This window comes from Solanum pennellii, chromosome 12, assembly GCF_001406875.1.
Source record: "Solanum pennellii chromosome 12, SPENNV200".
NCBI lineage: Eukaryota > Viridiplantae > Streptophyta > Magnoliopsida > Solanales > Solanaceae > Solanum > Solanum pennellii.
This window is the reverse complement of record NC_028648.1, coordinates 26,106,559-26,119,807: the sequence shown is the minus strand read 5'-3', so window position 1 is coordinate 26,119,807 and position 13,249 is coordinate 26,106,559.

The following is a 13,249-nucleotide window of genomic DNA, read 5'->3' as shown; positions in this document are numbered from 1 at the left end:
CATTCATAGAAATAGGGAATGATGCATAGAATAAGTACCCTTTCCTTAGTCATCATGAATATATCATATTCATTGTAATGCAATAAGTGTGTGTACATTGGTCTACATGATCATATCATGACTACCACATAATATTGAGGAAGCCACCCTCTAAATATCACAATGAATGTACAACATTCCTCAAGTCTCAATTAACACACACAAACATATTATTACGGACTATAGACTACACATACATTAAATAATAGGAGACAAGAACATACTCAATCATAAGATTAGAAGACTCATACACATTCATATGGGGTTCATAAATGTAGGGGTCATACTACAAAGATATTCATCATCATTAGTCATATAGGCCACACAAAACTCTAACATGATCAACAACCATATACATATAACATCATTCCCACACCTAGGTCATTCAACTAGTGTTGAGGACTATTCAGATACTTCACATAACATCAATTCACTTAGAATCAACACTAAATCCTTCAACTTCCTAAATATGGAAATCATCATATCAATTCATCTTGCATCTAATGCCTTAAAGATAGTGATAATAACACATAAACATGTGCAAGAATGTAAACACGGACACCATAAGTGTACCATACCAATCATCACAATTCAATATGCATTCTAAGATAAATAGAGGAGAATAGGTCAACTTACCTAATCTCTAAGATAATCATCATCTTGATCAATTCCAAAAAGATTATTATTAATTCACATAAATGAATATAGAACTAAGCAATTCATTATAATCTAAACATAATATAATCATCATTTCATGAGGATCACAAGACCCACATTATTCCATCAATAGAATAATATTGAAATCAATTAGACAATGAAATCATGGATAGATTGAAAATTGGGAATTTTGGTCTTTGAATCACTTTTGAAAATCATTGATTGAACTCCTCAGATGGAAGATTAACTAAGTGAAAATGATTACTATACCTTATTGATTGAAGAACCACGAAAAATTAGAGAAGAACCCATATAAATCCAGCTCCTAGATTGAACTTGAGTTTTGGTCTCTAATGGAGGTTTTGGGGTTTTGGGAGAGAAGAACGTTTTGGAATTTTTTTTTCTTATTAGGTATTAGGGTTTGGACTTGGGAAAGGGGTTAAATAGACATAAAAATAGTTTATAACCGACTCCGAAATTACCCAAAACACCCTATAATTATTTGGACTTTTAGACATCTCATACATAACATTCATTTTCGGTATTTTCGTTGGGGAACAAGTGCACGTCGCGTGGATGGTCCCACATTATTTATTGAAATAATTATTCTGCATTTTTTCGGTGACGCCAAAAAAGTATATGGCCTATGGAGACCCTAGTCTGCGACCCAGACATATTTCTTGAATGTACAAAAGGCTACTGCCTTGGGCACCTTGTTGGACAAAGGTTGGGTCGTGCTCGAGGAACCCTAGGGCGGTCCTTGGAGAGTTGTACCCAAATATTTTTACCCTAAGTAGGTTTATTTATAATTTAGGGCAATCACCACTGACTTTAGACTCAAACAACATATAAAACATGCCAAGACACACTAGAACACACTAGCACATTTAAGGGATATCCTTCAAACTTCTTGGACGTTTGACCTCCAAAAAACTTCAAATCAACACTAAATTTTGTAAAACACTTTCTTAAAATGTTACTAAAATTTTTAGACACATGGGAGTCTCTAGCTACGTTAGTTCATTTTAAGGGTGTAAAAATATTTTTCTACTTGGAAAACATTAGTCATCAAATGACAGTTGAAACAATTAAAACACTATAAAGGACTCAATCACCCATATAGCTATTCACAAAACTTCATCATAATGAATGCACCAACTTAGAAGGAATAACAATCTTCATATCATCCTTCCATTGAAGAGACTCAGTCAAACATGAATTACTCTTACAATTATTTTCATGCATGCATACTTCTTCATATTCATTGCCATTTGGAGGAACAACCTTCTCCAACATTAGGCATGCTCATTATGTCATCACAAGGTAAGACATATAATATATTTTAATTGCACACATAGGCATATCCACAATTTAACTCATGAGAAAATTTTGAACAACTCATTTACATGCACTAGAATCATGAAAAATGTAGATCAATCACAATCTTATAGTCTACACAAAATACCATCAAGGTCATATGTGACATTACCATGTTTAGTTTTATTCAAGGAGGAACTACCTCCTCCTAGTCACAACCTATACACATGTCATCATAGAGTTTACGTAAAAGCAATGCACAAAAGTCAATTCATATTAAAGAGGATTTCTTTAACCCAAACAACATTATGCTCATACTCCCTTCCTTATAAAGTATACATGAAAAGTTACACAAAGTGATTCATATCATTTAGAAGTAAATTTAGAGTTTTCTATTTCTAACACATCACTAGATTAGATAAACATGCATCATTCAGGGAAATTTATTACAATCCATAGGCACACCTAAAGACATTGTCTACATAAGCCATTTCTTCTCAAGGGTTATCCTTTATTAAACCTTACCTTATCACCAAAGTCACACATTTTTTTTCCAAAGAGACTCATCTATTCATTGTTAATGAAATATGAAATTCTCTTTGTAAGGCCAAAACACCACACAATATAAGTGTCATCAACCATGATCATTAAGATATCTCATGAAATCAAATTAAACATTCATCATATAAGGATGCACAAGAACATGAGCAACATGCGTTTTATCAGAATCACTTTTTCATGCAATAAGGACCTTTCACAATATGCATAACATATTGCAATTTTGACATGCTTAACATATGGAGAACATGAAACTTATCCTTTTATGGAAAACTCCTATCATGAACAAGCTACTTAGGATCTCATTCGTTTCAAGATTGAATAAGAATAGAAGGAAAACATAGGGACATAAACAACCTTACTACTCAAATCATTATCCTCCACTTTGATAAACACACTTATGAGAAACACATCTCACTTTTTGTGGAACTTGAGCTTCCAAACCTTATAAACTAAGCATATTATACCTCTCTAGGGATCTAATCTTATGAACACCTTTCTCACCATCACTTCTTTGTGATTTTAAACCTAGATAATTTAAAGGGAACTCAACATAGGGACATTAAGGGCAATTAAAATCATACCATCTATGCACATTATCCCTAACATAGGGTAAGCCCTGTAACACTTAGAAAATCCAAGACGAGTCTTAGAGCCTAACATAGTTGCCATGGGGTCTATGAAATATTATAAGACCTAATTTACCAAATATAGGTAATTTATGAAGTTTAAGAACCAAAATATCAAAGAACGTCCATAACGTTCGAAAGTTGGTTCAAAAGGGTACTAGTGTGTCTTAGCCAATTTGACTAGCTTTTAGGAGTCAGAAATTTATGAAAAGTGGTTAAAGGTTAGTTAATAGACGATTAATTCATTTCATGGTTTAAACCTCCGGGTACAACTCTCCAAGGACCAACCAAGGTCCCTTGAAGTAGACCCATGAAGGTTGAGGCAACATATCCTAGGTAGTGTGCATTAACGGGACAATCTACGGTCCATGTGTGGACTGACGAGGCGTCTATGCCACCGTCGTCCCCCACTTAGATGATTCATCGAAGACCTTTACCTGTATAGCATCTGACCGGACCGACGGATGTGCAGCGATGCAGGGTAGGTCTGTCGACTGACCCACGATCTGTCGATCGTGGTGTCGTATGTGACACTTTCAATTTCTTGTACATTTTAAGTTAGTCTCATATAATTATTTAAGGTTTAAGGTTGTTAAGTAGTGTATAAGGAAGTCTAATTATGTTTAATAAGACCCAATATAAATAGCCCCTAGCCTCATTAATCAAAAGACAACTCACAAAATACACTCTCTTCTTTCTCTCTTCTTTGTCTGTCTGTGGTAAACCATGATTGAATAAAAGCTAGGGGGAGGTTTTGGGGGCTTGAAAGGGAAGAATTTATCAAATCTTCATCAAACGTTAAGGTATAGGATCTAATTGTCCTTTGAGACTCTTTCCTCAATGGGTTCCTTCAAAATGGATTTAAAAAGATTAGTTTTCATGTGGGTTTCATCCAATTAAGAAATTTGATGTTGTGAACTGAGTTTTTTATAGTTTATTTAGGATATTATGTATATATTAACATGTATTTTAACATGATTATGATCAATAAAGGTAATTTGGTTCAATTTGAAGATTATGATCCTTAACCCTTAACCCTAAGTTGATCTTGATGTAAATTGGGTTGTGATTGATTCAATTGTCTTGATTATGTGTTAAATCACTATTAGATGAAATATGAGGAAGACTTGGTAAGTCTTGGAATCTCTATGTTTACTTCCAATTGTGATTAATTGTGGTTAAGTCATGATGTTATATTGGAGTATGCCTTATCTTTGGATGATATGGTGGTCTAATGTTGAATTGAAATGTCTTGATTATGGTTGTGAGGTTGATTATGATGTAAATTCCGTCAGGATGGTGATGTATACCAATGTGCCGTAATATGAATTGATGTGTAATGTGTTAACCTCACCTATATTTATTGTGATGAAAAGATTTATACGCATACTATTATTGTTGATATATTAATGATGATTAGTATACATGGGGTAGATCCTATTACCTAAACAAAGCTATGATTGATTAATAAAGGCTTAAAGACATTTAAAAAAAGGACTCTAGCTTAGCACCGAGTGAACTAGATTAAGAAGTGACCCTTCCCACATAGGAATGGTTGGAGCACGATATTACTCTTGAGATATGAGACTAAAACAGATGGCGCATAAAGAGGATCCCAACTATATATAATAGTTCTTGAACTATTTTGCCTCCATAGGAATACTAGCTAGTGGATCCACGGATTTGCTATGTTTCATGTTTTGGTACTACCTTGGAAAGTAGTCCGCCTTCTTTTGGTGTAGGATATTATGACACCCGATTCCACACTAGCTCAAGTAGTCTATGTTGGTTAAAGGATTTGAACTCTAATTTGGATAACCTAAGGGATCTAGCATAGTCTAGGTAGGGGTATGGGACTCTACCTAAGCATTGTGCTAGTTAACCTTGAGGTGAGTCTTAGGAGGATGTTCTTATAAATGTTTATGTTATGATTATATATGAGATGTATATGATTCACTTGAAAAATTGTTGATACTACATGTTGATAAGTTCACTTATGAGTATTTTTTGGGTTGTATTGTTAAAATATGATTAAATGTATATCTAAATGTTATATTATGTGGACTTGTACATTGGTCATGGTTTCTTGTTGGGGCTACTTGATTGAGTAAGGTTATGGGGCTTCGCTTGGTCATTCCACTTGTGGACATGATAAGGATTCACAAGTAGTTGTCTTGCTTATTATGATACAATTGACTCTTATTCACACACACTACTAGAAATTGGGTCAATAGCAACACATTCTTTGTAAGAATTATATAATTGTTGCAATGGAAAAATATTTGTTGCCTTAGAGCTCCTTAACGCAACGTCGTTTTAACTGTAGCAATAAATGATGCAATAGCAATATTCTGGGAAAAGTACTATCTAGGCCACAAATTTCCAGCACCTTGTAGATTTTTTCAGCAAAGTTAAGTTGTTTAAAATGTCATGAAAAGTGAATAAAAATAGGTGAAGCCACTGAGGGTTTAACCCACGACCTTACCATGTTAGAAGTGGTGAAAATTAAGAAGGGAAAAACAATGTGGTAAGGGGGAATCAAACCGTGCTCCTGGGTGGAAAAGAAAGTATGAAAATAACTAATGAGTGGTGAGATTCGTACCCATAACCTCATGGTCAGGCTTATGGAAAAACTAAAAGAAAATAAGTGTGAGGCGTGGGAATCGTTCGCACGACCTTTAGGAAGAAAAGAGAATTAAAAGAAAAATAAAGTGAGGCTGTGGGGGTTCGATCCCACAACCTCATGGTCAACTCGAAGAAGTCATGAAAAAAGAAATTACAATAAACGGGGTTGTAGATGTTCAATCCCACAACCCCTCCACAAAGAGAGAGAAAATTTAAATTAAAGAAATTATAAGAAAATGAAGTCATTGGGGATTGATCATGGGTCCCCAAGCCACGCCGACCAAAAAAAAATAAATGAAAAATGAAAGTGTCGTCCAAGGGATTCGAAACCGGGTTCCCTTGCCCAAACTCTGTATTGATACATAAGTCATACGTGAATTAAATAATCAAGAATATTGCTGCCTACATAGATCTGAATCGAGATATTGGCATACATACAAAATGCATAAGTCTTGTACCACATAATCTTAAGAAGATATGAATCACTTAAAAGAATTATGATTGAAGGCTCATGGCATCTATATATAGACCCATAAGTCTAGTATACTTTAGAAGTAAGTGAATCTAAGATGTATGTAATGAAATGATTATATTAACAATGAAATGCTGAAACCCAAGAAGGGTTAAGTAAGCGAGTGAAACACATTAATTGCCAAGTACATTGGCATATGATGATATGAACATTCACGTAAAAAAGGAGTGTGTAATTATGAAGAACAAATGCGCTAAAGGTAATGAATGTGGTGACAAAATGATAAGAGGCTAATGTAAAAGATGAGAGCAATCTCAAATGAACCTAAATTAATATTATCAAAACGTACTCACTTATGAGAGTGTAAAGTTAATGAACTGACAAGTCTCGATGAACACTCTAATGAATGTATTGAGATTAATATACACTTAGTACTAATGATGAGATGACAAATAATCTATTGAGCTATGATTTCCTCATACTAGAAGCTAGCTTTTATGGCGTATGAGTTGAATGTAATGGAACTTTGTACTAAACATTGATAGCCTATCTATGAGCAGTGATTCCTTCTTTAAGGAAGGGCGGAGGTTCACGTAACTCTAATTAGATGAGACTGTCCGGCATTCCAGGTATGGGTCTCCTTATATCTCCTAGTCTTTGAACATATACTACCAATATAGGGATCTGGCGGGGTGTAATTCCCACGTACATTATCATGTTTTGTGTCACTTTGGCCGGTGATTCCACCTCTTTTCAGTGTGGGAGAGACACTAGATATCATGATGGTCACATGTTCTATGTTTGTTAAAGTTAAAGTTCCCAAATAATGAATGAGACCAGCCTCAAATAATGCACATAAAGAAATGATTGATACCAATGGAGTTAGGATAGGATAATCAAACGGTGAGCTAGACTTAAGTAATGACACTAGGTTATTCTTGATTATTGCATAAGGAACCCTATGAAAGTCTTAAACTATATTTTAGGTATAGTAAGTGTCTACACTACCTTATGAATGTATGAAGTGAAGTAAGTACGTATGAATGAATGAAGCAGACTTTGTGTTTGCTAAAAAAGGCTCCCTAGTTGAGGTCCCATATGTTGAGCCCTCATTTTTGGGAAGACTTAATGTAAAGTCCATATTCCAAGGACAAATGGCCTATGAATGTATGATATGAAAGATATTATGTGTTATATTCAATATGTTATATGGTTTGATCAAGATGTTATGTGTTGTGTGCTATATAATAAGTATGATAATGCATGTTTCTCTCATGGCATGACTTTCCCAATCAAATTTTGGAAAGCTAACTCACTTTCCCAATCCAAATTTGGAAAGCTCACTAACATCCCTAATCCCAATTTGGCAAGTCCACTGACTTGACTTTCCATAATAATGTTGTGAGGAAAGAGCTGTTTTTACTCATGCATTTCGTTGGTGTGTGCTTGCATGTACCCATACATAGTACAAGTGGGTACTCATCACATACAATCTTACCATTTTAGGTGCAGGGAGAGGTGGACGCCAATGTTTACGAATTGACGTTGCAGCTATCCGGACGTGGATCTTTCATCCGGAGTTGGTAGGACCTTATGCTTTCAAGGATGTCTACAGTTATTATTTAGCTTGGATGCAGGCCATAGATAGTGGAGAATGTTCCACTAGTTTTTCTTTCCGCATTCATTTTAGACATATGTTTAACTCAATTATTAACTGACACTATTATTTGATTTTCCCTATATTAGATGGTTGATATTTGAACTCCTATGATGTTATGTTTAAAATGTTTAGAATGAAATTAGAAATAAAAAAGTTTAAATTTTCCGCTAAAATTAACCTAGAAGAAGTAAGCATGACATATGTAGGCTTGTCTGCGACCTCTGAGAGGTCAACGACGCCGGTCTCGTCTTGGGTGTAGATTTCGGCCGCGACATTTTGGTCCATTGATTGACACTGCTAAGGTAGTGTCTTGACTAGCGTTGTGTCCTTCTTGTAGGGCCTTTTGCAGAGCCCATTAGAAGTCGTAACTGGACGTTTCCCACGTAAATACAACCCTTAACAAGTTTTTGCTTTCCCACATTATTTTCACCAAAAAATATACTCTCAACTCGACCAAACATGCTAGACCTCATAAAGACACACATTGAGCATCTTAAGGGCTATCTTTCGAACGCCTTTGACGTTCTTAGTCATTTTACCTCAAAACTTCTCAAAACTCAATATACCATCTTTAAACATCATTATAACTCATTCTAAGATTTCATATGATCATGAAATAGAGAATATAAACACACATGGACACATGAGACACATAGGTGACTAGTCATCAAATGTTTTGGTCATCGCTTGACCGTTGACTTCCAAATCACTTCAAACGTTACATACTACTTCTAAACAACATTATAAGTCATTTTTAGTACCTTATAACCTTAAGACAAACATTTTATGCTCTAGACACCCTAACTCATTTTGGGGTCTTACAACTTTATTATGTAAAAGTTTTAATTTTCCATATTTTTTATGCCTATGATATGGAATGATGTATGCTAAGGGGTAGTCTGAGGCCTTTTCAAGAACAAAAACTCCGGTTACATCTAGGGGTTCTCCCTGGTCGTGACAAACATGGCATTAGAAGATGAGGGTGAGTTATATTACGAATGATGTCTCACTAAACAACGTATACGTAGAGTCATGCTCATGAGTTTGAAGAACTCCACACTTATGAATGGGAGGTTATGTGATGCTTAGGAAATTCGATCCTCTTCAATATTCTTGAAGACGTGTCGCTGGAGTCCTAACTCTATGTGTCCTTTTCTTCTAACATTTCACTTGTTATATGATATGACTACTATAAAGAAAAACACTAAAAGAGTTGAAGTGGAGATTTCCAATGAGGGAGTTCCTCCCCAGGACAAAGAAGATCCTCCTCAAGATCAAGATATTCAAGGTGAACAAGCTCCAGCCAATCCTCCTATTGTGATGGATGGAGATATAAAGACAACTTTCATCAACATGGCTCAAGCTATTATTACTCAAGATCAAGACGTAAGTATTCAAGCTCGCTCATGAAAACCGAGCAGTTAGACCTCGTCTGAAAAAAATTCTAGTACCATGATTTCTCAATTGAGGAACTTCACAAGGATGAACCCTCATGTAACGTCCTAAAACGAACAAAGTTTAACAAGATCTTTGTGACTGTTTCTCAAGTTAATTTTCATTTAAAATGAATTATATTGATGTTATAAGGTAGTGTTTGAGGTTATGTTGATTTTGGAGGTCAAACATCCAAGAACGTCCATGACGTTCGCAAAGTGTGCATTATAAAGGTTTCATGTGTCTTGAGATGTTTTAGTGAGCTTTACGTGTTCGTTTTAATAAAAATTGATATACGATGTTCATAATACGTATATTAATTAGAATAGGGGTTTAACATTCGGGTATAACTCCACCTAGGACCCACAAGGGTTCCTTGAAGAGGAACCAAGACGTCGAACCCAAGCTGAAAAAGTTGGGAAATCGATGCCCACATTCTAATGTTCGTAGACTCAACGACGCCTCGTCGCTTGGGGGGGGGGCATAGAACCATTCTTAGTGAGAGCCTATACCCCCATGAAATATCCTCTGAAGCCATCGACGCCCATGCAAAATGGGTCGTCGATCAAGCGATGCCAAGTAGCTTGGGGTCGTCGATAGGCAACAATAAAAGTTGTTGGACGTCTGGTACCAGCTTGGGGTGTTTTGGGCAAATTTACCCCAAGTCTTTTAGAACCATAGGATAAACGTTTTTAGGTTTTTATGTTATATTAGATTAGTTTTAATTCCTAGTCATAGACAAGACCCCTAAGTTCAAATATTTAAACTCCCTCTCTAAAGAAATCTCTGTCAAAGTCACCATTGGAACTAAGACTCAAATAGGGAAAAGAGGTTCGGTTTGGACGTGATCTTCACCAAAATTCATGGTTATCATTTTCATTGAGGTATGGTATCCATCCTTTAACCCTTTTCCATTAAAAGAGTCATTTCCAAATTATTTCAAAAAGGGTTTTGAAACTCTACTTTCTTCTATCTTTGGTTCTAAGCATGGGCTTCATCGTAAAAGTGTTTAAATGATTCAAAAGTGGTTCTTCTAATATTAATTGATGATTTAATGTAAAATCCCTAATGAACTCATGTTTATTCATATTTATTAGTTGATTATTCAATGTCAAATCCCTAATGAACTCATGTTTATGCATTTTCTAACTTTTAGATTAAAAAATTGGTTAAATGAATATTTTTGTGTAGGGTATGCACTTTTGTTTTGTTGCGTTTTTATTATTATTTAGATACTGATCTAAGAGCCTTATTATGATGGAATATAGAGAATTGGTTATAGATTGTGATGGCTTCATCATATGGTGAGTTGAATATATAGTATAATTCTTATTATAAATTTCTCTTGAGTGGTATGGTCCACCTTCTTGGTGGTGGTGTTTGCTTGATGAATTTAATGATAATTACTATTTATTTTAAGTGTGTCTTTGAAGGACTAATATTTAAAATGAATCGATATAAAATATGGTTCTTATATTGTGTATTATGAAGCTTGAATTACATGTTGTCCTTAGACTATGCCTATTTGAACTATATAATTATGTGAAGCATGTAAAGTGTGTGAATTGACGAATAAATGTCTAAAGAACATAAAGAAGTTAGTATAAATGAAATTATGCTTATATTCAAGATGTTCTCACATGTACACACACACATAAGTGAATGAATGAAGCTAAGTTAAGTATGTGGAGGAGTTTTGTTGTGGACACTCTTCATGATTTGAGATGAAGTGTTTAGTAGAAACCTCAATACATCCTAAGTGATTTCTAAGATAGGTCGGAGAATGAACACCCTTCGTGATTTATATTTGGCGTTCACTAGTTATCATTAACCGATAGTATATAATATAGAATTCTTGAGGGTGATGTATAGCATCGAGAGGATATGAAGAAGAGGTGGTTACACATCGTGAGTTATGATGTTGTATACCAATATACCTCTGAGATGAGTACTCGTCATTAGTAGAGAATGAGTTAATTAGTATCAATATTCGTATTCCTTAAATATGTGCCCGCATAGGTGTAGCTATTGGCAAGCAATGTAAAAGCTAAGAGAATGACTTTACTCTAGGAAAGTGAGGATCCCTCATCCGACATGTTTTAATATCGGGATTCTATTTCTACCTCTCGTGGTCTATGTCCGTTAAGATAACTCCCAAAAAAGAAATGAATATGATAAATCTTCTGACGGAGTGTTATACTTTGGGTAGGTAGTGGAATGAGATGCTATTTATCCATTGCACTTGGTAGGCATTTTCAAAAGGGGATTCTTGATGAGTATTATATGAATTGAATGAACTTAATGTTCTAAAAGAATGTTCTACATAGGGTAGGTGGTTGAATGGGACACTATCTATCCATTGCACTAACTAGACCTTCTGAAAGGGGAGTATAATGCCCAGCCTTCCAAAAGAGTGTACTATTTAGGGTAGGTGGTGGTATGGGACGCCATCTACTCATTGAACTAAGTAGGCATTTTGAAAGGGAGGCGTTGCTGTCTTATTTGGATGTTCTTCTAATGTCTTTTCATGAGTGGTTGTTGATCTCCCAACGTGAGTAAGCCAAATAGGGGTAGTCTTGAGGATCACTTTGGTGTTTATTGAAGGAGGTGTTGGTGCATTTCCTTCATGTTTTACCTTGGTGAGTCATAGTATGATCTTAGTTAGGAATCTGGCAGGGTTAAATTCTCATGTACGCTATCATGTTTTGTGTCACTTTGGCCGGTGATTCCACCTCTTTTCGGTGTCGGAGAGACACTAGATTTCATGATGGTCACATGTTCTATGTTGGTTAAAGATAAAGTTCCCAAATAACGAATGAGACCAGCCTTAAATAATGCACATAAAGTAATGAATGATACCAAAGGAGTTAGGCTAGGATAATCAAAAGGTGAGCTAGACTTAAGTAATGACACTAGGTTATTCTTGATCATTGCATAACGAATCCTATAAAAGTCTTAAACTACATTTTAGGTATAGTTAGTGTCTACCCTAGCTTACGAATGTATGAAGTGAAGTACGTATGAATGAATGAAGCAGACTTTGTGTTTGCTAAAAAAGGGTGCCTAGTTGAGGTCCCATATGTTGAGCCCTCATTTTGGGAAGTCTTAATGTAAAGTCCATATTCCAAGTACTCATGGCCTATGAATGTATGATATGCAAGATATTATGTGTTATATTCAATATGTTATCTGCTTTGAGTAAGATGTTATGTGTTGTGTGCTATATAATAAGTATGATAATGCATGTTTCTCTCATGGAATGACTTTCCCAATAAAATTTTGTAAAGCTAACTCACTTTCCTAATCCAAATTTTGAAAGCTCACTAACTTCCCTAATCCCAATTTGGCAAGTCAACTAACTTGACATTCCATAATAATGTTGTGAGGAAAGAGCTGTTTTTACTCATGCATTTCCTTGGTGGGGGCTTGCATGTACCCATACTTAGTACAAGTGTGTACTAATCACATACAATTTTACCATTTTAGGTGCAGGCACAGGTTGACGCCAAAGTTTACAAATGGACGTTGCAGCTATCCGGACGTGGATCTTTCATTCGGAGTTGGTAGGACCTCATGCATTCAAGGATGTCTACAATTATTATTTAGCTTAGATGCAGGCCATAGAGAGTGGAGAATGTTCAACTAGTCTTTCTTTCTGCTTTCATTTTAGACATTCTAGCGGTGCCATTTTAGCAAGAATATGTTTAACTCAATTATTAAGTGATACTTTTATTTGATTTTCTCTATATTAGATGGTTGATTTTTGAACTCCTATGATGTTATGTTTAAAATGTTTACCATGAAATTATAAATAAAAAAGTTTAAATTTTCCTCTAAAATTAACCTAGAAGAAGTAAG